This window comes from Pararge aegeria, chromosome 21, assembly GCF_905163445.1.
Source record: "Pararge aegeria chromosome 21, ilParAegt1.1, whole genome shotgun sequence".
Classification (NCBI taxonomy): domain Eukaryota; kingdom Metazoa; phylum Arthropoda; class Insecta; order Lepidoptera; family Nymphalidae; genus Pararge; species Pararge aegeria.
Window position 1 is genome coordinate 2882211 of NC_053200.1, and position 24648 is coordinate 2906858.

General features: G+C 37.1%; 1 protein-coding gene across 2 annotated transcripts in view; it reads right to left on the bottom strand.

Annotated features, from left to right (window-relative positions):
- Window positions 1-24648, bottom strand: part of LOC120632994 (oxysterol-binding protein-related protein 9) — a 91639-nt gene that overhangs the window by 11839 nt on the left and 55152 nt on the right. The gene's annotated exons all lie outside the window — the stretch shown is intronic.

Genomic DNA, 24648 nt, shown 5'->3' on the forward strand with positions numbered 1-24648 from the left:
ATATAAAAAAATACAACGAAACCTACATCAGACTTGTGTATTTCTCATAGTAAGCTCATAAAAGACAGTCTAATAGATCTGTAGAACTCTGTTTGATGCTCCCATTCTAATTTGTTGTTTTTTTTCTAATGAAAATTATGGTTGGAACGCGTCTGGTTATGAAATAAATGATTAGGCGCTATAAAAATTAAAGACACCAGAATTCACAGAAACACTTGGAGTTCGGTAATTTATTTTTAATTTTGGCAAACAGCGCATAGTCTTCTCTATCCAATCAATCGAAATTTCCAATCATAATTCGCGTGTCACCTTAATTTGTTCTGTTTGTGTTTTTCAAGAATTTGTTGATAATGTTTGTCATTTAGCACAACAAGAACGGTGACTTAGAGATCATGGCGGATTAAATTTGTCCTTTAGGTAACTGGGCTAGCTCAAATCCGATATTAACTACTAATACTAGTCTAGAATACTATATAATATGAGTACAATATGAATTTCAAATAAAGGGGCTTGAATAGTATCGGGGGTTTGTAAATTTTTAGTGGGTAAGGTATCAGCTTCCCTTTCGGGGGAAAGAGTTCAAACCCCGGCACGCACCTCTATTGTACCTGTACTGTTTGTAACACTTAACATGATGTATGTATCTTTCTTTTTCTAGCTTTTCTGAGATATGTGCGTTTGTCAATTTAAAGCAATTAAAATATCAGTTTACAGCAACACAGCTTGGACTCTAAAAGCTGATACTCAGAAACGTCTCGAAGCCTTTGAGATGGGGTGCTACCGTAGAATGCTCCGCATTAGCTGGACACAGAAAGTTTCTAACGTGAGAGTACTCCAACGCGTCGCCAGAAGCCGGGAGTTACTGCTTATCATTATAAAGCGTAAAGTCAAATATCTGGGCCACGTTTTGAGACATGAGCGATACCAACTGCTCCAGCTCATAATGATGGGCAAAGTAGAGGGCAAACGACGTGTTGGAAGGAGGAAGAAGTGATGGTTGCGCAACATCCGTGAATGGACCAATATTGTAAGCGTGGAAACGTTGTTTCGCTTGGCGCAAGACCGCGAGAAGTTCGCTGAGCTGACAACCTCCAGTAGTGGAGAGGCACAAAAAGAGAGAGAGAAAATATCACTTGCTGTTAAAGCAGTGAAGGAAAAAACCGCAAAGCAGCAAGCCTGAGAGATGTTCTCAAAAGTCTACCAATCCTCAATTGACCAGCGCGGCGTGGTGGACTACGGACTCTGAGAGGAGACCCGTGCTCGGGCCCGTGCCTAGTGGGTCGGTATTGGGTTAATAGTGATGATGATGATTTATTTTTAATTTCGTGCAAAAAATATGTATCTATTTTTCCATCTATCGAACACACTAAGTCATAATTATAATAATCTCTACTAATATTAAAAAATATCAATGTAAGTTTGTTTGTTACGCTTTCACGCAAAAACTACTTAACCGATCCTCATGAAACTTTGTAAACATATTCTTGGAAGTGTCAGAAGTAATATAGAATACTTTGTATCCCGACATTAAGCTTGGTTCCTTTGGGAGTGGGGATGAGTGTTTAACGATTTCACACCATAACAAATTATAACCGATTTAAATAATTATTTTTGTACTATAAAGGTTATAATATGTGTTTAATTTAGCCCAAACTGTGGTTGGAGATAGAGGACAGAACTCCTCAGCGGAAAGCAGCAAACCCCTCATTTAAGGCTTAGCGATACTGAATACTTTAATTTTTTTTTAGATCTACAACTAAATTTAATGCCACATCAAAAAAACAAAATCAAACGCATATGAAGTCGCGGGAAACAGCTAGTTTAAAATATTAGGAGGCAGCCGAGTTAAACTGTTTTGGTTTAAGCACGTTTACATTCTGCACCAAAATAATACGAGGTGCCTATTGTCTTTTGTACCATAAATAGTCCAAGAAAAGCTGCAATGGAAACCTCAAACAATGGCTTTTCGAAATGTTAAAAAGTTACAGCGGAATTCGCTTTTGATGAAATTACATCGAACGGGAATGTCAATTTCGTTCAAAGAGAAAATGTAGCAAATATTTTTTGAAGTTAAAAGTTCTTTGGGCACTCGCGTTGAGCACTTTTTGTCATCCGCGAGCTTCCTATAAGCTATATACCTACTGTGTATACAACGTGTATCTGAATTACGAAAGACAGTTGAAGAGTGCATAAGGATATTTCATAAGAAATCATGGTGCAGATAAATCAAGTACTAATCTATTCCGACGTTAAGCCACGTTTATTAGGTGCGAGGAGAGCTTGCGAAATCGCGTGCATGTTTCAACATGACACTAAAAAGAATGCTTAGTCGCTATAACTCGGGGTGCGGAAGGTCGACCAACACCTTTCATGGTGCCCCTGCTATCTGACAATCGATACTGCAACCTTTATTAACCGTCTAATGACCGTCATCATTCATTATTATAAACTTGATGGTTTTTGGCTTTTCACTTTCGAATGATAATGTGCATTCAGCTTTACAAATATGTTTACCAACTTATACGAAATTGTTTTACTTTTTGTGTTGTATTTCTTTTTCTTTCTACTGTTGTATGGATATTCTGTATAACATTTTTGTTTCAATAAATGTTTTATTATTTTTATTATTATTAACTTAATTTAATGTAACGATAAGCACGGTTAGCGAAACTAGTGTTGGTGCTACGTTATCATCTTAACTAATATTAGAAATACGAAAGTGCGTGTGTTTGTTTGTCCTTCCGTCAGGCCCTTTTTTTTCTTTCTTTCATACAGAGAATATGCCTGATGCATACCATTAAGTTAGGGGAAACGGAAATTGTTTCTCACGTCATACGGCAAGTAGAAGACAAAACTAATTCGTCATTAGTTTTGTCTGCACAACCAATATAGCACTAATAGCAGGCATAATCACAGGACATTGCCTGTTCAATAGACACCTAACAATAATGAGAATTTTAGAAGATCCATCCAGTGGAAACCAGTTTTTACTTCATAGCTGAGTTCCCCATGTACGCGCTGGTAAGATGGAACTACAAACTACAAGGTAAGGATAGATTAAGCGTAGAAGACCTAGCAAACCTCTCTATAGGGGATATCATTAGGTTTACCAAAGAGACTGGTAGGGAGGGGTGCTGCCGGGAGACACAGGTTTACACCTGAGTCTCAATATGGGGAATGGGGTGGAATGGAGTCCTTACAGAGGACCACCTGTCTGGCAATAGAAGGCGTCCCCTCATTAAATATAGTACACGCATGTCGCCTTCTCAGGCCTGTCATTGGTTGGGTGGCAAACTTACTTCCTTAACGCCCTTACTAAGCAACACATCAGCTGGATTGTGAACCACGCAAAGAGTTTGTTGAAAGGACGGAAAGTAACTTAGGCTACTTTATATCGCTATCTGTTTACAACGTGTTACGGAATTACGAAATACTGTTAAAGGCATAAGTACCTATATTTCATAAGGCATCACCCCGTAAAAATAATAAATCAAAAGAACCATATTTATTTTTCGATATAAATGAATTCAAAACTTTGTGAGTGTTTACTTATGACAACCCTATTGAAGATAAAAGACCGACATGCCCATAGTACCTATGAAACACGACGCGTTCCTAATAAAGTGACAGTAGTACGTTGATTTTAATTTCGCATGTGACGTTAGGGCTGTACCTGATTTCTTTTAGTAAAAACTACCGGCAACCGCTATTAATAAGTAAAACCATTTATTTCGACAGACATAAATAAATAAGTAGTAGCAGTAGTAGTCATTAATGACTAACTCATTTGTCTAGTGGTAAGCATGTCCAATTACGGATCACGATGTTCAGAGTTAAAATCCTTGTCGGGCGAAAAAATATTAGGTTGTCATCCCCGTGCCTGCGAACGTTAATTAAAAGTCCACCAACCCGCACTGAAGAAGCGTGGTGGATAGATGCTTTAAAAAATCCTCTTTCCTCTGTGAGAGCAGGCCTGGGCCCAGTAGTGGTAGGTTAAAGGCTGACGGTCATTTTTGAGCAGCCCAGAGGTCTAGGTCTTCCGAGACAGGTATTTTATTTAAATTTTACCCCTTATACCCCAAAAAATTATTTAACTACTAGCTGTTGCCCGCGAATTCGTCTGCGTTTGATTTTGTTTTTGATTTTATGTATTCAATTTAGTTGTTAGTCTAAAAAAATAAGTTTCTTAATTAAAAGTTTGGGCAAAATTAAACACATATTATAACCTCTAATAGTACAAAAAGAATTATTTAAATCGGTTATAATTATTCGGAGTTATGGTGTAAAATCGTCAAACACTCATTCCCTCTCCCAAAGGAACCGAGCTTAATGTCGGGATAAAAAGTATCCTATATTACTTCTAATACTTCCAGGAGTATGTGTACAAAGTTTCATGAGGATCGGTAAAGATGTTTTTGCGTGAAAGCGTAACAAACAAACTTACATTGACATTTATAATATTAAATAGGGATAAATACATTCATAATTTGATATATATATATTATATAGCTTGGTCTGTAGATTTCTAGAGAATTTAGACATACCCGTCTCCATACAGCAGTCTTCGGGGTAGCGAGATTTTTTTTAAATCTTACGGGATATCAGAAGTTCTACTCAGACGAAGTTGCTGGCGTCCGTTAGTACAACATATAGTCTCACAGTGAACAACAAAGCATTGTGCCGCACATCTTGTACCTAGCCCTGACATTGTCCGGGAGACAGTATTGAACGATTGTTTGTCTACGGTTGAAGGACGTTCGAGGCCTCTACTCATTGTTTTCGCCACGCTTTGTTACCAGCCTTCGCCTTCAAAGTGTTTTTCCTTGAAACATAACAATCCATTTCACCCGTCAGTTTGAAGGACGTGGTCGATTTATGTTATTGTAAAATTATATTACTTATTAGTGGTTTTTGGCTTCGGCCACACTTTCTGGGGAACGAGTTAGTGGTCCCCGAAACTCAGTATTATCAACCCATTCCGGCCCAGGGCGCGGGTCTCCTCTCAGAGTGAGAAAGGTTAGGCCGTAGTCCACCACGCTGGCCAAGTGCGGATTGGTGGACTTCACACGCTTTAGAGAACATGCTTGCACGATGAAGGAAAATATGTACTCATATATACACAGTAGGATACATACAGGTCATAGGAAGCGTTCGGTGACGATGACGATTTCACGATTTCTGTTCACCCAAAAAGTGTCAAATAATTTTTAACTGCAAAAACTATTTGTTACATTTTCTCCTCGAACGAAGTTGACATTCCCGTCCGATGTAATTTCATCAAAAGCAGATTCCGCTGTAACTTCACACATTTCGAAAAGCCATTGTTTGCGGTTTCCATTGCAGCTTTTCTTAGACTATTTATGGTACAAAAGACAACACCTCGTATAATTTTGGTGCAGAATGTAACCGTGCTAAAACTGGAACAGTTTATTCGGCTGCCTATTTTCAGATTATGAAAAATGTTGCAGAGATATTAACATCGACATCTGGGTAATAATAGCCTGATGTCGATGTTAATATCTCAATATTAATTGTTTGGGTGCTCGTGAAGCGCACAATCCTAATTATCTCGACGCAGAGCGAGATATTAATCAGAGCTAGTAGCTTTAACCAAATTAGCGTGATTCATTATTCCCGTTGGCGCTTCAAGGTTCTAGCCAATGCTAATTACACAAGTATCGATTGCTAAAGTCTCTGTATTCCCTATTTATGTTTGAACTGTGATAGCCAAGTGGCACCGCACCTTCAATGTCTTTTTTTGTGTTATAAACCATATTATAAAACTAAGTAGACGTGGTGTAACATCCTAATCATAGCTTGCGACAACTTACGAAAAGAAATCTAGTTACAATATTGGGTAGAGAATAAAAACTATTGAACATATACAAGTAAGAAATACAAGTATTTTTCCTTTTTCAGGCACGCACGTCAAATTTTTTACCACCACGTCGTTTTTGCGTCAGGTGTTAAGAAAAAAAATGTTTTATTTTTTTACTTTTATTTTAGTCTCGTCTTGTTGGTATTATGAAAGTATTTTCATTACCTATGTACGTGTACGTTTTCCTTTGCCAATAATATTCATCAGAGGCGGTGTCTAGAACCACTGCCAAAAATGCTTCCGTTAATGTATCAAAAACACGGTGCATTGAAATCAACATATTATATCTGAACATTATTGCGTTACAAAAATTAACATTTACTTCCAAAGTAGATAAAACTCAGTATAATTCTTATACAAACAAACTTACCTTACACTTATTGGTGAGTTGAATGACGCTATTTGTCAATGCTATGTGCACTTGTAATTGACGTGCATATCACTCCATGTTTTTGTGTGTGTGTGTGTCCTATATTTAAAAACGTGTAATATGCATGTTGTTAGTGCTCTTAATAAATAAATAAATAAAATATAATTTTCAAAATTACTCGTACCGGGGATCGAACCCAGGAACATTACAATGACCCGACGAAGGGCCGTCTTTATAGTGTACTAGCGGACCCCAGCGCCATCTGTCGGGCTAATTTGTGAATCTAAACCATCCAGGGTGTCACCCAAACGTTTATAAAAAAAATCATTCAAATCGGTCCAGCCGTTTAGGAGGAGTTCAGTGACATACACACGCACACAAGAAATATATATATAAAGACTAGTGGTCCCTCGCGACGTCGTCCGCGTAAAAGTCAACCTTATAAGATAGACATGCTGTCGCCTGTACCAGGCTTTTTTAGAACTTATAAAGGGAGAAACTTTTTTATGCGTGATTTTATCGAAACTTTAACCGTTTACGCAGCGCACGTGGCGTAGTGGCCGATTTTGAAACATTCTTCATTGGTCCTATGCTCCTTTTAGACTTAGCGTGATGGTATATACTCTATAGCCTTCCTCGATAGATCAGCTATCCAACACTGAAAGAGTTTATCAAATCAGACTCGTACCTGAATAAATCAGCCGTTTAGTTGCAGTATAGGTAAATAACCTAGATACCGAATGCAGCGCCATCTTTCGGGCAGATTTGTGAATCTAAACCATCCAGGATGCCACCCAAACGCATACAAAAAAATTCATTCAAATCGGTCCAGCCGTTTAGGAGGAGTTCAGTGACATACACACGCACAGAAGAATTATATATATAAAGATTTCCCGAGAGTAAATAACAACGGTTCAGTGGTTAATGACTCAAGGTTACAATCCCAATTTCTTAGGTTGAACCGGAGGCTGAATGACTCTTAATAATGGGTTCTTAAGCGTATTTCCTGACGTTTATGCTGATTGTTCATGACACACGCTATTTATTAATTAGCGGGAGAAAAAAAAACAATGTAGCGTAATATACAACCTCAGAAGTCGTAAAGCGGTTGTTTATGGTTGAGCATCGTAAGGTATAATACGGACTTTCAACGACTTAGTTCAATTTGAGGAAGTGAATCTTTTTGTTACAGAGCTCGTACGGGGAAGTATGATGATGTTGTCTCAGATGGTAGCGGGCTAACCTGTAGGGAGCATGGTAGACATACCCCTAATCGGATTCTACGCGACATTGCACCGGAACTCTATAGCACGTCACGTCACGTCGGTAGTGTGGTATCTAGCCACGGCCGGAGCCTCCCACCAGACCAAACCAGAGAAAATAACCTAACCTAACCTAACCTAAATTGCCCACCCGGGAACTCCTACTTGAATTCACAGCGCTCACCGATGCGCCAGCGAGGGCGTTGTTACGCTAACTTCAGGCACTATGGGTTTCTGTGGCTACGCTGCTTTTTCGTGTTATATCATCATCATCATCATCATCATCATATCAACCGATAGACGTCCACTGCTGGACGTAGGTCTTGATTAAATTTTTTTTTTTTTTTTTTTAATTAAAAATTCATTTATTTATGATCAGATTATAGTGATTGTAGTGAGTTCCAAATTCCACGGTTTTGTGCCGCTTGAATACAGGGGCTACCAGCGACGCGCTTAATGTCGTCCGTCCACCTCGTAGGGGGTCGACCTACGCTGCATTTACCAGTGCGGGGCTGCCATTCCAGCACCTTGGGACCCCAACGTGTCGAGTCATAACACCTAAGAACCCATCAGTTCTCCGAGCTATGTGCCCCGACCATAACTAATTTAGCTTTACTATCTATTATGATTCAAAGGTCAAATATAACTTAATGTAGTTTTATGACTTTATAAAGATATATATATAATACAACCCTTTGTAATGCGAAAAGTTTACGCCGAGGTCAGTGCCCTCGGTCCCCAAGACACCTAATAGTGCGAAGCCATTAAGTGAAGAGGGTTTTAGCAGCGTTTGTGGGTTCTAATACCGAATTACCGGCGGACAAAAACCTAAAACGTGTTTTATGCGGATTAATTACATTTACTCATAGAGTAAAAAATATTAGAGTACACAAATAGCTTCGTAAGCATTGACCGTTGTATGCTCAATGAGCTCACACGGCGGCTAGTTCACTTGGTAGTATTTGCCCCGTATGTCTATAAACATTAATTTATTTACATTGCTTGGCTTAGTACATGTTGGTTACTAATCATATAGAGTTCACGTCGCAATGTACGATGTGTTACTGTTGAATTATGTCTGAGTAGCGCTACGTTAACCAATTAATTAAACGAAATAAGACAGCTTTAAAAAAAGTTAAGTACATAATTTCAAAAAATTAAGAACGCGACTGCCGAATTCTGTATAAACAGATGAAAGTGAAGTCGTTTCGGCAGCCATACTGTTTTTTTTATATGAAGCCAATTTTATTGGGTTTTATTAAAAGGGTTTTTTAATAATACCTCATAATATGTCCGGTAAGAGCCCTTAGAAGTTATGTTAGTACAAATGAAACCCACATACATCCATAAACCCTGAAATCATTACACACTTTTTATAGAAACACTTGTAAAAAAAAAACGAGTTCACACGATCGTTCCGGATATAAAACTTATTACAATATTGGTGTTGACTTTTAAGTCGACATCTCCTGAGGATGCTCCGGTTTCTGTGCGAAACGTGCGTAGACGGTACATTGTCGAAGATCTGTTTGTTGTGGTGTAAAAGGATTGAAGAAATCATAAATTACACCACACAGATTCACGTGCTTTTCGAGGAGTATAGCAAATTAAGCTTAATTTTCATAATATAACATTGTTCTTAAAATACAAATTTGAATGAATTTTATGACAAGTCTTCCAGTAGAGAAAATAAAGACAAACTAACATAGAATCTCCTCTAACCATTACTAAATTTTTGATTGCTTCTACGAAAATAAGTTTCGTCGTTTTAAAAGTAAACATTTTAGACACTCAAGCACATAACAATATAACTACAAGGAGTACTTGACACTGGTTCTTTCGCTCATCGCGCAAAGCCAATAAACTAAAATAGAAGAGAAACCTCCGCTTTATCTGAGGTCGGTTAAAAAGTAAGATTAGTGAAATATTGTATTAAGATTTCGCCCTCAGGTAAGCTTTTCTTTGAACTCTTGTATTGTGTTATTGCGAATTTCGCTAAAGCTTCGAATATAAAGATAATGACCTACCCAGATCTCATCAAAGGTCAGTGGTGGCTTCTTTAACATTTATCATAGTTTAAAGGTCAAAGTTGAGCGGTATTACTCGTGTATACTTAGCGAGTAGGATTTTCTGCTTTATTTTCGTTTCAGACGTATTGTGGAATGTGTCAGACCTTTATGCGTCGTACATAAGTCCTATGATTTTGGGGTTAGGGCATTAGTTTTAGACAAACTCGTCCGAAAGCGTTTTAATAATGTAGACATGAGATAATTTTACATATTAGTTCATTATCATCATACCAACCCATTACCGGCCCACTACAGGGCACAGGTCTCCTCCCACAATGAGAAGGGTTTAAGGCCGTAGTCCACCACGCTGGGCCAGTGCGGTTTGGTGGACTTCACACACCTTTGCGAACATTATGGAGAACTTTCAAGTATGCAGGTTTCCTCACGATGTTTTGCTTCACCGTTGAAGCAAGTGATACTTTAATTGCTTACACCGCACATAACATACAAAAAGTGCGTGCTGGGACTCGAAATCGCCCCCCCGAGAGTGAAGTCGAAGTCCTAACCACTGGGCTATCACCGCTACAACAATATATTACAACAGCTCAGAAGCACTCAGTGGACGATAGAGCAAGCAATGCTTCTGAAAAGAGCAAGCTTCACATGTTAGTTTATAAACAACTAGCTGTTGCCCGCGACTTCGTCTGCGTTGGTTTTCGTTTTTTGAGACATTAAATTTAGGTGTAGTTGTACTGAAATTTTTAAGTTGTGGATTCTTATAAAAAAAAAAAAAAAACTGTTCGCATAAACAATATCGGAAAAGAACTGTCTGACCAGTCTCAGCTCCTCCTATAACTTACAAAAAATAGTAATCGTTATAGGACGAATCGAAATCGCATTGTTAGTCTATTTATATGCTAAAAGTTAACGAAGAACATTTCTAACATTTTTATATAGTCCTTGTGTAAAATCGTCAAACTTTTTCATCACCTCTCCCAAAGGAGCTGAGCTTAATTTCGGTATAAGAAGTATCCTATATTACTTCTATTACCTCCAAGAATATGTTTCCATAGTTTCATGATGATCGGTTCAGTAGCTTTTGCGTGAAAGCGTAACAAACAAACTTACATTTACATTTATAATATTACATAGTTAGTAGGGAAGTAGGGATAACTGCTTCCATATTCAGTAACTTTTTTGACAGTGGCTAACCGTAGGGTTTATTTTAAACATATTGTATTATTATGGAACCTACTCATTGATACTTTACATTTGAAACCAAATTCGATATACGAATATATTCTCGATTTTTTGCGTATTGTTTAAATTTTTAGTTGCATCATCATAGGTAATATCAATGTTAGTAGGTAATATTCGGCGCAATAGAGCAGAAAAAAAACTGGAACATGTGTTCATACATTTGAAGTATGAAGCAGACGACCTATTAAGTTTTTCCACCTGTATTGTGAGGCCTTTTATTTGACAATAACATGGGTACATTTCTCTTAATTCTTAATCGTAATATTTTGTATGACTTCAGCCATGGTGGATTTGTTATGACTTCGTTGAGCCTAGAACGCTCGTGTGACAAAGAGTCATTCGTTGTCAATCTATTTAAATGGACTTCATCATAAATATAATATAACAGTCACGTTTCTTATATAATTAAAAGAGGAATTCTTGTATATAAATATATAATATATATTTAATTGAAATCTTGGAGTCGGCTTAAAAAAATTTCATGAAATTTAGTATACAGGGGGTTTCGGGGGCGATAAATCGATCTAGCTAGGATTCATTTTTAGAAAATGTCATTTTATTCGTGTTTTCCGGTATTAAACGATTTGGTGCAGACGAAGTTGCACGTATCAGCTAGTTTTTTTTATTGGAAAAATGCGTAAGTGTGTATATTTTACTTAATGGTTTTTGTGTTTAATAATAATATTTACACCTAGATAATGTTACACGTACGGCAACAAATGTGTTTACAACTTTACATACTCAAAAAGTAATTGAATGTGTAAAAGTAAATACATATACACGTTTGCAGTCTCTTTTCGTGTATTTCTAGGATTAAGTACAGTCAACCCTGGGTAAGTGAGAACTGGATAAGTGAGAAAACTCTATAAGTGAGAGTAATAGCCAGGACCCGTCATTTTAAGCTCCAGAAACCTCTATTAGCGAGAAACAGAAATCTTTATAAGAGAGAGTCGTTTTTCCCTTACGGACCTCCGTAAGTGAGACTGCTACTTAACTATACCTCTAAAAGCGACAGTCGAGCAAGCAATATTCGGCAAAATTTATGAGTTAGAGAAAAACATTCAAAATACAAAAACAGAAACCCAAACGAAATTCACGGATTTTTTTTAATGTATATAAGTTCTAAATAAAATAAAATTACATAGTGCATGAATATGTCTTGTTATTGCTGCGTACCTCTATAAGAGAGAAACGCTACCCATGTACCTGCATTCGCGAGAAACTCGGGTTAGTGAGAAACCTCTATAAGCGAGAATGAGATTGTGCTCCCTTGAACTCTCGCTTATCCAGGTTTAACTGTATATTACCGGTTACTTAATTGCTGTATGTTATTTTCTATGGATATTTTTATTAGTTTTAAGTTGATTGCTTAAACCTTAACAACTAAGAAAGGAAATGTACTGTTAAAAACACGTTTCAGTAGTACATTACCCTCGCGTTTCATTAGGTAAAACACTATAATACATATCAAAATACAATTCTAGAATTTTTTCCAGAGTATTCTATTCCAGTACCCTCATAAATACATCCGGATTCAACTCACGTAATAGTGCCACTTTGCTCTCCTGAAAATGTATATGCAGGACTATTTCAAAGAGCATGTAAAAGTCAATTCAAATGTATAGTTGGAAGCAAGTGCCACACATTGGCGCCAACGTTTGAACAAATGTTTTAAGACATTGAGAGGTCAAATAAAAACTTTGCACATGGGTTAAAATGGGGTGGGTTTCTCTAAATCAGAGTATTGGACTTATCACTAATATTCAAAAATTTGAGCTTTAAAACTAGAACAATATGGTCCATTTACAGTATTTCGATTCTCCTTGTAAGGATAGTAAATTTGACAAGGGTTAAAGAAATCTTTAGGGCCTTACAAATAAACGTGGAATACCACCGAAAAGATTACCCAGTGTTTTATCACGCTCTGACATTTGAAAGTTGCTCTCAGTTGAAGTCTGACAAAACACTGTATAAAAATTGCGACGATACACCACGATTGTCTATAAGACCGTTAAGAGTTCCGAAGTAGTATTTTAGTTATTACAAGTCTCACCTCTCACTGACACTGTCACGGCGCAACGACCAACGCCTGGAAGTCAACGCTCGTAGCATCTTTCACTCGATATCCAACACAAGAGTCATCACACACTTCACTATGTCACTGTTGTTTTATTAGTCCATTCTTATGTCACTTTTGGAAATGTTATTTTTTGGTTAAACTACCTGCCTACTTTAAGTGGTGACGTCACTAGGGTCTCAGCTGAAAATCAGCGTCGTGTAATGAACGTGTTCATGGTGCACGGCACATGTAGAGCTGAACCATTCTAAATAGTGTTACTGACATGTTTAATCAACTCGTTCGAATTCCGAAAGGCAGGCGTCAGCTACTTCAAAGACTCGGTACTTTTTGACTTTTTGATAATTATTGTAGTTAATGTAAATAATGATTAAATAATATGCCTTTTTATTTATTCCCACGTCGTTCACAAAGCGTATGGATTTACCTATTTCAACTATTTGAGTGGACGAACTGTATAGGGTATCTAGACATAATAAATATGTACTGTTTCTAAAAACCAAAACGGCCGATTGGCGCAGTTTGCAGCGACCGTACTTTCTGAGCCAAAGGGCGTGGGTTCGATTCCTACTACTGAAAAATGTCTGTGTGATGAGCATGAATGTCTTTCACCGGGGTGTTTACACATGTATATTCTAAGTATGTATTTCTGAATGTTATTCATAAAAATATTCATCAATCATCTTAGTACCCATAACACAAGCTACGCTTACTTTGGGGCTAGATGGCGATCTGTGTGTCGTAGTTTATATCGCGCCCAAAGAAGTCGGTTACAAACAAACATACAAGTGAAGCTAATATAAAGCGTGTAAAAACATATGTGTAAAGTACTGTTTGTTTCCAAGCTGTTCTAGCCTACGAGGAAAGAACAAAATTTTTATACCCTCCCACAGTTTTATAAACTCTTCGGGCAATTGGTGTAAACTTAGCCCATGTACAAGTAAATTTTATCCCACGTCAATCTTTATATTCAGATCTACGATAATCCCTACAAAAAGTAATATTCAGCAGCGGATGTCTATCGATTGAGTTAATGAAATGTCTATAGTTATTATTAAAATGTGAGCAGTGATAGCCCGAAAAGGATTTCGGCTTTACTTTCGGATGTCCCAAGTTTGAACGCCGGCACGCACCTTAAACTTTTCCAAGTAATGTGCGTTTTAAGCAATTAAAATATCACTTGCTTGAAGGAAAACATCGTGAGGAAACCTGCATGCCTGAGAGTACTACATAATGTTCTAAAAGTCGCGTGTAGTCTCCCAATCCGGACATGGCCAGGATGGTGGACTACGGCTTAAACGCTTCTCATTGTTGGAGAGCCGTGCCCTGTACCAGTCTGGTAATGAGTTTATATGATGATAAATACTGACTTACATTTTAGTTTATTAAGTTTAAGTTTAATTTTATTTATTACTTTTAAGACATCAATATTAATTATTTTAATCCGATTTAATTCATTTTTGTTTTGTTTTGTCTCCTAATAATTGATTAAGTTAATTTTTTTATTGTAATTTAGCTTTAAATATTTATACTTTTAAAGGTTTATATTAACTGACTAATAATTAATTGTAAATAATTTATAAGAATGACTCTTTTACATTTTAATGCATGCTGTGATAACCTGTAAATAGTTGAACATTTACTATGTGACTCATTCAAAAAAAAAAAAGCAAGTTTTAATGAATAAATAATTGAAATCGCGTATTTAAAGCCTCTTGGATCCATATCATGTAACAGCAACCTTTAATTGTAATACCGTCTGGTTCTCACGGATTAAATTAACTGTAACACAAAGGCTGTCCAATAGCCTTGTTTACACTAAGCGAGTTAGGGTTGTTTACACGTATGAGCATCAGGGCTGTCCCGGTCGACACGTCTTGTTATGACTGCTCTCCGGGCTGTCTGGGTCGATAGCTACCCGTCTCTCTACTGCCTGAGGTGAAGCGGTGCCTCATTAGTGCGGAAGCCTCGGTAATCGGTCAGGGTGGTAGAAGACTAGATCTGAGAATTTTCTGATACCATAAATAACCGCTTTGCTTGTGACGGGGATAACACCCTAGACCTCCCGAATGTAAGATCACAGCACCCCTAACAGTGGCGTGCAATTGGGCAACTCTCAAAACGTGCAACTCTTACCAGGGTATGCAAACAGCAAGAAAATTACATAAAACAACAAAAATCCTGCTCTTATACCAGTTATATATAAATTTTAGGGTAGACAGTGCCTTTGTGCATGTATGAAGTGCACTGCACTGCCACTGACCCCCTAAGCCCCAGGAAAGTCGTCAATTTACGTGTAATAAGATGACTGATTAATATTTTTAGGAATGATATAGATAAATACTTATAATATACAGATATAGAGATAAACACTCAGGCACTGAAAAATATTCATGTTCATCACATAAACATTATCCAGTTGTGGGTAACGAAACCACGGCCTTGGACTCAGAGAGCAGGGTCGCTGCCCACTGCGCCAATCGGCCCACAAATGAGAGGAAGCTATAAAAACCGGGAATAACGGAAACGCATTGGCCAAATACACCGGACATTTGGGGCCAAGGTTTGCCGTACACTCCCACTAACCTATATTTGACGTTGCGCGAAGCTCACCAGCACGCTTAAAGCATTCCATTAGTGGAAATAGCGTTGGTGCAGTTCATATGTTTTAGGTTAAAGCCATTACAGTGGTTTTGCTGAATGCTCTTCATTTAAAAGGGTTTTTATTTACGCAGGAAGTTTTTTTTTATATTGAGTTATATCTTTACCATTATCCTTAACCTGTCATCTCTCATAGGAGATATAGGAGTTTAGATCTTTGACGCTCCGCTCTGTCAGCATTGGTTGCCGAACTGAATTTGTTGATTAAAAATAAATAAATAATAATATTTACTTAAAACGCACGTAACTTAGAAAAGTGAGGTGCGAGCTAGGATTCGAATTCGGCACCCCGACAGTGAAGTCGAGCTCTTAACCAATGCGCTATCAGCGCTTATAAGATAAACTATAATAATCTAAACTTAATTGCACAATTGAAAAGAAATCCACCCTTTAACTAAACATTATGTGAAAAACGTTATAATCGTTAGATACTTAAAGGCACCACGTGTGCTGTTTTCAAATAACCTCTGGGTATTATTAAAGACAGAAATAAAAACGTCCCATAATAGAATCGCTGCAAGTAACTGAAGCATCACTTTGATAGATTGAATTATAAAAGCAAATTTTAGATGTGACTTTCTTAGTTTCATCCTTTTAACCGACTTTAAAAAAATGAATCGTATCAATTCAACACGGATGTACGTAATACTAGCGTACAAAAGATTTTTCAAATCGCATTAGTTCCCGAGATGAGCACTTTAAATTTACTATAAAATTAACTTTTAGCCCCTATGAGAGTGTCCAGAACTGTGAATGGGTACTTCTTTATTAAAAGCTGAAATATCATTTTATTTTATTATTAAAATCACCTTTGGTTTAGAATTTACAACACCTATTACGTTTACGTTACACACGTAATTATTCATTTGAAACCTAAAGCCAAAATACCAAATGCTATTGTTTATGAGCAAAATAGGGCGATGCGACGCGGTGGGTGGGTGGTTAAGTACGAGACGAATTTACGTTCAAGTTGTTTTTTTATAGGTTTTTTTTTCTCTTTCTTTGTTCGCTTGCTTGGCAGAGATCGCTTTTTAGCGATAATGCCGCCCATTGTACCTGCGTGTTATATTTAGTGTTTTTTTAATTATAATTTCATTCTGTTATATGGTTAACAATAAAGTGGATTTTCATTTCATTTAATTTGATTTCATACTTACACGTTGTTAAAGACAGATCACTGGCGTGCATAGAGGGTATGCACAGGATATGCAGATGATACAATATTGAGAATATCTCCAGTACGAGTTATAAAAAACGAAAGTATAGGCTTTGTAAGAGTTATAAAATGCCTACTAGATTTTCTTAATTTAATATCTTCTGCATACCCTGTGCATACTCTCTATGCACGCCACTGAGACAGATAAAAACATGGACAGACGTAAAGAAGGTCGTGCATAGGGGCAAAGTTGCAAACGAGTAAACTTTACACGTAAGACCTCGTTCCGTCCGGTCAATAAAACATCTGTTCAGTGTACTGTTACATACAAAATAATGATACAGGCGCCGCGGCTGAAACGCGAGTAAAACGGTAATTGTCTGTAAAGGGCAGAACGATTTCACGCGAAACAGAACGTAGCCAGCCTAGCGTAGCATGAACTATTGTAACGTTTTCCTTATTAGGGTCAGCACACATAGACCAGTTACACGTTCTATCATAATATCGAATGAACAAAAAAAAAATGGACTCCAATAATAAAACATTAGAATCAAAACTAAACTTACAGTGTAATGAAATGGGCTACATAAAATTAGTAATTCGTTTAAATTACCGGTTGACATCTTGGAGATGTGTCTTAAAGAGTTCAAAGTTTGTATTAAGCCTTAGTTTATAAAAAGTCCTATTATAGTATAAAGGATTACCCAAATGATGATAACTTTGATAGAAAATGTAGGTGTACTCCGATATACCGAATATATAGACAGTAACCTTTTAGAGTCTGGTGTAGTGTTAAAAATAAACATGGGATTTGGTAACCTTCTCCTTTTTGAAGGAAATCGGTAAAAAAGAACTCTCTACGAACGTATCACACATACGTCGGATCATCTACAGATTTCTTGGATTGATTTAAATTCCCAAAGTTAAATTGCTAAAGGACTAAAATGTAATAATTGGTGGACTCGTCGGCGATAAGATGTAATATGATAGCCCGCAAGTTTGCACGTTGTACAAGGGCAGTGAAGTTTACACTTTTCATAGCATATTGTCAAACATTTTTTACGTGCAACTTGTGGGTGTCATATACACAGAGGGCTTCTGCAGTGCATCAAAATGTTTGCGGAGAATAACGTTGATGACTTCTACGCAATCTTGAGAAAAAGATCTGCATCAATGATGAGCAGAATGCGCGGAAGCTTCAAAAGTATTTTGAAAATATAAAGCAATAAATTGGAAAATCCCTTTATGGAGCACTGGGTTGGTGCACACTCACACACCAAGTGCTCAAGAGGGTACTTAATTTAGTTAGGAGATTGCTAATTATTTATTATTTATAGGTTTGGCCAATTTTTATTTATAATATAGTAAAAAAGATAATTGTTATTGCTGTAGCTATGGATTTTTATCTGAATTAAACGATATTATTAATATATATTATGTTATTCAGTTGTTTAAATGCATTTAGTGTGAGCCAAATTCCGATGTCAAATTTAAATTGCGTTAAATTCATTTGATTTAATTAATCGTTTAAAATGGAAATAATATCTTAATACCTATTTATATTATTCTCAAACTTTATCCTTATGGGTATTTATAATTATTATGTGAATAATATATTTCATCGTTATTTATAACACACTACACGAGAAACCCAAATAACCGTATAAAAAATACTTCTCCGCAAAATGGAAGGTAAAAAAAAACTTTGGTTTTCGTTTGTATCTAATTGACTTTATCTTTTTATTAAAAGGGTGTTATACCAATACTCATAATTTATCCCAAACAATAATTAAATGGATTAAGTACACAGAATTAAGTACATATAGAAGCCTCATCCAGTCATTATTGCATGCACTGCATTGTGTCCAAAAACAGTGAAAACAACCCGCGTCTCACTTCACACCCGCGTAATATTGCTACAATAGTAATAATAATAGTTGCTTCTCGCGTAAAGCTTCGACTAACATCTTAAGAAGCTTTCGCTTGGTTGTTGGATCAAGGGTCGGATACAGGAGGCAGTAGTCCTTGAAACGGCGCGTATATTGAGAAGGTTCCTCACTCTGGAACCCTTTAACTTAACTATTTTTAACTTAACTTTTTAAGTAACTTATTTTTAATTGAAACCGTTTATTACCATTCGTTTGGCGTGCAACTCACGATGATGGAAAATGAATGATGAATGCTACCTCACAAACTTTTCCGATTTTCCCCATTTTATGGTAAACGTTGAGAACATTAGAAGTAAAATAATTACCGTCAACTGCTAAATGGGGTGAAGTAACTAACCGCCTAGCCTCCTGTTCGACAAACACTACTAAAGCGGAGTGGTTTTTGATGCTTCAATATTAATCGTGAAATTTCTGTATGTTCTTAATTCTTTGACTGGGTACTAAATATCTTACGACAAAATCGTAACTTTATCCTATATTAGGAATTATTAGGTCTGTTAATGGATTATTTCAATTAAGGTACCGAAAAGTATACTTAATGTTTGTTTAAGTCGCAGCGAACCCAAAAACAAAATAAACCGCAGCATACCGATCTCAGAATTTCGATCTACGGCAAGGCTTCTTTCGCTTATCGTCCTTTTTTGACATGAATACAAGGGAATATAAGCAGCAACTTTGTGTTCCGGTCTGAAGGGTGTGGACACAGGGCGGCACTTTCTAGGTCGTGTTCTTTGCATGCTCTGCGAATTGTTACTCTGTGGCAGGCGATGTACTTTGCCCGTCAAATATTATGATTTGAACCTTCCGGCAAATACCTACCAATGGATTTGGCGATCCAATACACTGCTCTTTTAGGTAAAGACCATTTGCCAAGAACATCATAGTTTAAAAACCCAAAAAAAAAAAAATGCAATGGTATACTCATTGCATTTTACATGAACGAGTACACATCATTAATTATATGGATTTTTTCATTGTTTATATAATCAGGGCTGTAAATTGGTTAAACCTGTTTAAACTCAAATAAATTAAAACCAACACTTAAGTTATTTCGTCTTTCTAGGGGTACTAGGATCCTGTTAAAGGGTTACATTGTACAAAGGTACTTAGAGCTGAATAAAACTATGAAAAAAAGTAATACGTAATGTAGTATTTTAAACGGCTATTTGTTCCTTGTCTACGAGCTCAGGATGTAAATAGGTTAGCGTAGTTTTATCGTATCGACGTCTGCGTTGAAAAGAACAGACACAACAAGGAGTTTCATTTAAAAGAAAAAAACAACATGCATTTCAATGCGTACGTAATTTAATCGCACACTAGGGGCTGTCAAAGAGTTATCCTGGATTTATCACAAAGATCCTAAAAGATGATTTTTCACAGAACAGGTTTTTTTTAAAGTAATACATGTAATATGTAATGGCTATACTTGCTTTCGTTTTATATACTATAACGTGAATGGGTTAATCTGTGGACGGCTGCGAAGAGCAAAAACAAAAACATGACGATTTTCATAAAAAAAAAAACATGCATTTCAAGATGTAGGTACGTATGTTTTTGATCTTACACCGGGGGTTTTTAAAGTGTTATTCCGAATTTATGACAAAGATAATATTTTCATAAATAATATTTCGCAGAATAAAAAAAAATAACGCAATGTATGTTAAGGGTGTATGTGCTTTCTCCCTTGTTTATATACTCTAATGTAAATGGGTTATACAGACAGGTTTTTATCTGTGGACGGCTGCGTCGAACAAAAACAAAAACATGGGGAATTTCATTAGCACATAAAACCGCATGCATGCCAACACGTACGTAATTTTGTCCTCTCAAAGGCACTGGTGGGCTTTTTAAATGGTTATCCCGGGGTTTACACTGGTACGAGGGTCACACGGGTTCCACTAATGTCTTTGCCGTAGTATTGATCGGGCGGGACGGCCGCGACAGTGGCGGTGCGTCCAACGTCGCGTCAGGGCGCGCACTGAAGCCCGATACGCGATGTGAGAGATGAGGCAAAGAATAGTGGAAATTCCAGACGGTTTAGTGGAAATAGAAGGGATTTTAGGCGGGATATTTTAGGAGCTAATCAACGTAAGTAGAGCTGTTTATGTTAGAGGTAAAATTGTTGAGTTAAATTTATGCCGGCCGTGTCTTTCGTGTTCAAAGTCTACTCCACCTACTATGCAATGCAATGGGTGTTATCTCTTAATTGCCTTAAGTAGTCTAGAACATTCCTTTCAAAGTCACCTTTCTAACTAACTAAAAAACTTTCATCAAAAGCAGTCCAGGATTTTCTACTGTAGAACTAAGCCCCAATTAAATAAAATTCGAATAAAATCTGTGAACGCCTTTCTGATACGCCAATAAGTTTTAATTTCTAACATTAAATAATAGTATAACTAACCTTTCCGTAACTATAGTTATGTCAATCGTCTTATCTTATCTCACCTTATAAACTAAACAGCCCATATCGATATCCATATCGAGGTTATGCTAGTAAATTCAATTTATTTGTTGGATAGAAGCAGGCGTTACTTTGCGGAAATCCATAATATTTTATGAACATTGAGCTTAATTTGCTATACGCCGCGAACAGCAGGAGAATCTGTATGGTGTAGTTTATAATTACTTCAATCCTCAATATAAATCTTCAATATAAGTTTTAGGTGGAGTATCCACACCAAACTGATTGAAGTAATTATAAATTACACCATACAGATTCTCCTGCTGTTCGCGGAGTATAGCAAATTAAGCTCAATTTTCATAATCAATTTATTTGTTTGGAAATAAGGTAGGTACTATATGGATGATAACATTTTGTGTTTTACGTATATGAAACAACCAGATTCGCGTTAAATACATCAAATCTGTCTTAGACAATGTAGAACTCAATTTCATGATTTCGTATATGTATAAAAGTATATGAACCTGAAACTCAATTTTTGCACTTTTCGTAACGTATACGGCGGCAGTAATAATAAATTTATTTTTGTATAAGAGTTTAAAATCACCCGTCAATCATGACGGCCGTTTGGCGCAGTGGGCAGCAACCCTGTTTTCTGAGTCCAAGGCCATGGCGAAAAATTTTTCCACAACTGGAAACATGTTTGTGTGATTAACGTCAATGTTTTTCAGTGTCTGGGTGTATAAGTATTTTTGTATAATGTTCATAAAAGTATTCATCAGTTATCTTAGTACCCAAATAACAAGCTACGCTTACTTTGGGGCTAGATGGCGATATGTGTATTGTCGTAGTATATCTATTTATTAAAAAAAAAAAAATTGTTACAACTGAATCGTGTCGCATCTGCTCAAATAATCTTTGTGCATCCGAGAGCTCATACGGCGGCGCATCGATAATGCGCTACCGGAAAGCCGAATAAACACAGCCGGCGCGGTGTTGTTTATAAATAAATGCAATGAATTTCTTATCTCGGAATATCGATTAAGTATATCAATAACAGCGATTAAAAAAACAGGTACCTACCGGTAATACGATATCAATCAGAATGTAGGTAGGTAATGTAAACTTAATTTTAGGTTTTCCTACTTTAAAGAACTATTTAACCGACTTCATCAGTGTTGGTTTAGGGATAGAACGTGTTTGTTTAACTTGACTGCAAATAAACTGCTGTCCGCTATCATTTCGATTTTTTTTAATAATTGGTTTAATAATGTTGACAACCCGGATGACGCAAGCGGCGTGGTGGCGCGGGAGTCGAGAGGGCGCGGGCGCGAAGAAAAAGTTGTTTTGGGGCAGATTCAGGCACGAGCGTAGTGTTTTTTGTTTTAATGTCGATAGTTTCGTTACATATTGTATTTGTTTTGCTCATCAGTAAGTCATCACTGTGATGACTTCCAGATCTGAGACATGGTCGCTAACTTTGGGCCTCATAAGAAGGCTCAGAGTCACTCAGCGGGCGATGGAGAGAGCTATGTTAGGAGTATCTCTACGTGATCATATCAGAAATGAGGAGATCGGTAGAAGAACTAGAGTTACCGACATAGCTCAGCGAGTTGCGAAGTTGAAGTGGCAATGGGCGGGGCACATAGCTCGGAGAACCGATGGACTTTGGGGTCTTAAGGTGCTGGAATGGCGACCCCGCACCGGTAAACGCAGCGTAGGTCGGCCCCCAACGAGGTGGACAGATGACATTAGGCGAGAAGCTGGGAGCCGCTGGAGGCAAGCGGCCAAGGACCGTGTATTGTGGAACTCCCTACAAAAGACCAGCAGTGGACGTCAATTGGTTGAGATGATGACGATTTGTTTTGTTTAAATGAGTGATCGAGTATTTCCCATGTCGCCTCATTTAACTGCTTAACTAATTTTTAATAGAGTCAAGAGTGTTGTCGTCTTACGACATAATATTTTTAACAATAATTCAATTCTTTATTAAAATGGAGAACTGTTAAATTTCCCGGACTTAAAACCATTTTTTTTTTTCTTTTTTTAAACCCACTACCGGCCCATTACGGTACGGAGAAGGGGTTAAGGCCGTAGTACAGCACGTTGGCATAGTGCGAATTGGTAGAACACCTTTGAGAATTATAGAGAACTCACAGGCATGCAGGTTTCCTCACGATGTTTTCCTTCACCGTGCGTTCTAAGTAATTAAAATATCATTTTAATTACTTAGAACGTAAAATGATATTTTAATTACTTAGAACGCACATAACTTAAAAAAGATAGAGGTCCGCGCTGGGATTCGAACTCGGCCCCCCAAAAGTGAAGTCGAATACCTACCCACTGGGCTATCACCGCTTGCCAGGAATTGCAATATTAGTATGGATGAATAATTACAGGCAGATAATAAATAAGACCGACAGTTTAGCGTGGTGGACACAACACGGTTTTTGTATCCTGCGTCATTCTTCATGTGTTTGTTCTTTTTTTTTTTCGTTTTTCTGAGTGGTTTACAAATAAAGAGTATAAATAAATAAATATATTTTTTTACGTAGAACAACGCCGTATCAATAATTCTCAGTCTGACTCATTGTTGCTAAGGAAATTTGGTTTTAAATTCCAAAACACTGTTAAAAAATAAAATAACCGTTTATTTATTGTTATTTATTGTAAGTCACTTAAATTTAAACCATCAACCGTTACTTTATTTGCAGCGACGTGCCCTGGGTTTCTTACCAGGGTATGCATACATCAGGAAAATTGCATAAAACGGCAAAAATCCTCCTCTTATACCAGTTATATATAAATTTTAGGGTAGGCAGTGCTCACGTGCATGTATGAAGTGCACGCTACTGCTTATATGTTTAGTCGTTCCTGATATTTTCAAATCAATCAGTGAGTTATATTTACTGTTATCATCATATCAGCCCATTTCCGGTCCACTTCAGGGCACGGGTCTACTCCCACAATGAGAAGGGATTACGGCCGTTGTCCACCACGCTGGCCCAGTGCAGATTAGTGATATATTGCTGTATTTACTGTACAATATCAAAATACGTAATAACTTATATCACTGGCATGATTCTTATTAATAACAAAATCATGAGTGTGCAGCACGAGCCCGTTTATTAAAACGTTCTAAACAAAGATACCTACTGACTTTTATGTAACGTGAACGCTTGCGTGACACTAGGCGTATGTTCAAATTAAATTTCGCTTTCGACCAGTGTGGCCAAGTGAAATGGTTTCAGGAGGAATTCCTAAACGATATCATTAAATTCGAAAGTTATAGGTAATGTTTGTCTTTTGTCTACCGGGCAATGATAGCCTAGAACTGGTTCACCATCATTAATCCATCAATCCAGAATCTTTTCTGGGTTCATAATGGATTGATGATCCAGAATCTTTTCTGGGTTCATAATGGATGGAATGGATGCACGTGTCATTCGGAACAAGTGCTGATTTTTAGTCTACACTAACCTTTGAGAACGTTATTAAGAACTCTTAGGCATGCACAGTTTTCGCACGATGTTTTCCTTCACCGATTTTTTTAAATTAAAAACGCATATAACTCCGAAAAAAATGGAGGTGAATTCCGAGGGTAGAACCCAGTCCCCCCAACACT